A 2,327-nucleotide genomic window follows, 5' to 3' on the forward strand; every position below is an offset into this window, starting at 1 on the left:
AAATAGATTATTATGAAATCAAAATAAAGAGTTCTAGTTGATCTGGAACTATTTTGATGTTGTGCTGTTGGTGATTGATGCAGGAGCATAAGGCTTGAAGACAAATTCGAAGAATTATTCCAAAAATACAAAAAAATCTACAAGCAAAGGAGTGGGGTCCTTTAGCCATCAATTTCCATGTTTTTTCTAGTTAAGCATAGAGCTAGAATATAGGATTTGATCATGATGTAATAAGTTTAGTTAGTTAGCTGTAGTGGAGATTCTCGAGGAGAATGCCTCACAGAATAGATAGGATTAATAAATTTTAGCCTTTGAATTAGGATCTGGTTGTTAGGATGAACCAGTACTTATGTAATTTTCACGCTATTGTAAAGGGATTTTGACTGTTGAAGAAATTTGGCTTCCTTGGAGCGAATTCAATAGATTTGGAAGATTTAGTTCTCTATATGTGAATGATAAACTCTCTGTCAAATCTCGAAGGATAATCTCCTTCGAATCTCTTTTTATTGTGAAATTTGAGGTTTAGATGGTGTTTTGTGGAATTGGATGGAATTGTGTTGATTTTGTTAAATTTTGTGGTTTTCTTTTTAATTGAGTTTATTGTAATCCTGAGTATATTAAGCGGAAGGTCGAGATTGTGGAGGAAGACCACAGACAGAGGCCGAGGCAGATCAACAGTATTCGGGCGCGGAGGTTAACCGATAATTAACAAGCTGAAGAGGTTTGAAGAAACCGCGGGCGGATTTCGGGCGGACGAAAGACCATAAGCGATATTTCCCCTTCGGCCCCGATTCCATACATATTGTGCCACGTAGTGGAGAGGAGAGAGAGGGAAACCACCTTTTCAGGTGGATTTGGAGTGCACAAGTCAGCTGGCCGATATGCATTTAAACTGTTAGATCTGACGGAGCAAGATCAACGGTTGACAAACAAGGAGCAAGTTCGAGGTTGGGGAGTATCATAACCGTTGGATCTTGAAGAGATCAACGGCGGAAAAGCGTGATGGGTTTTAGAAGGCGGATCTCAAGTTTTATTAAGCCATGGTTTATATTACCTTCCGGTCCATTTATTATGGAATATCCCTACCGATAGTGTATTTTGCGTGTTAACGCATTTCTTTTGGGAAAACAGGGCCAATAGAGTGTTGGAAATAATACTGAGAGGGGGGGTGAATCAGTATTATCAAGTCAAATATTTTCTTTTTTACACCCAGATCATATACGCTACTTCAGTTAGAGAAAATCGCATATATACGCAACTACAGATAAGGAAACCAGCGTATACCATGCAGACTTATAATTTAATTTATTCTACAGATGTTTATCATTAATTTGTGCATCAGAAGCAAATAAACAGTAACCAGGAACAGTAAAACATAGCAGAAGACAACCACACACAAGAACACAAGATATAAGTTGGAAACCCAATGTGGGTGAAAACCACCTGCTGCAATTCGTCTCTATCTTCTTTTAATTAGAAACTTCTGTTTACAATGTTTCTATACTGGTGCAGACTTATACCAGTACGCAGGCTTCTACCTACAGAAGGCTACAACCTTCTCTCGTTCTCCAGCCTCTCCTGGAAGGGAGCTACAACCCCCTTAGCTCTTGTACTAGCTGAGATACTAGTACGTAGGTGCTGACCTACAGAAGGCTACAACCTTCTTCTTTCTTCCAGGGACCACGTTTCATTAATTTTCAGACTGGATCCATGAATAACATCAATCAAACATCAAGAATTTCTGCATCAAACAATCTCCTTTTCACCAATCAAAACTGAATCAAATAAACACTTCTCTGACCGCTGTACCCAGAACACAGTAACAGTAACCACACACCAATTCTGACCCCAGAACACTGCAGCAATAAACAGAAGTAGCTAGAGCATAAATCAAGAGATGTACGCTACTTCAATAACCAGAAACCTGTGTGCATACGCTTCTGTGTCAAGATGAACCTACGTATACGCTTCTTTGACTCACAGAAACAACGTGTATATGCGCTTTCACTTCACTGAACCTGCATACAGATCTGTAAAGAATAATTCATCTTTTCAGTCATTAGTTAACCCAGATTATTAGATTTATAGATCAAGCGTGCGCCACATATAACATATCAAAATCATACAGAGATACTATCATTCAAGCCTTAAGATTTTGACCCATCAATAGAACTTATCCTTCTCCTTGCGCTCAGGTTCCTCCTTCATTTAGATCCAGATCTGCACCATAACCCAATCACCAGTATTCCAGATCTAGCACTTTATCAGATATTCAATAATTCAGATGATTTTCTTGCCTAATGATCTCCTTCCTCTTTTATAGTCTT

Source organism: Pinus tabuliformis, chromosome 9, assembly GCF_031772625.1.
Source record: "Pinus tabuliformis cultivar Carrire ecotype Pingquan chromosome 9, CPIR1, whole genome shotgun sequence".
Taxonomy (NCBI): domain Eukaryota; kingdom Viridiplantae; phylum Streptophyta; class Pinopsida; order Pinales; family Pinaceae; genus Pinus; species Pinus tabuliformis.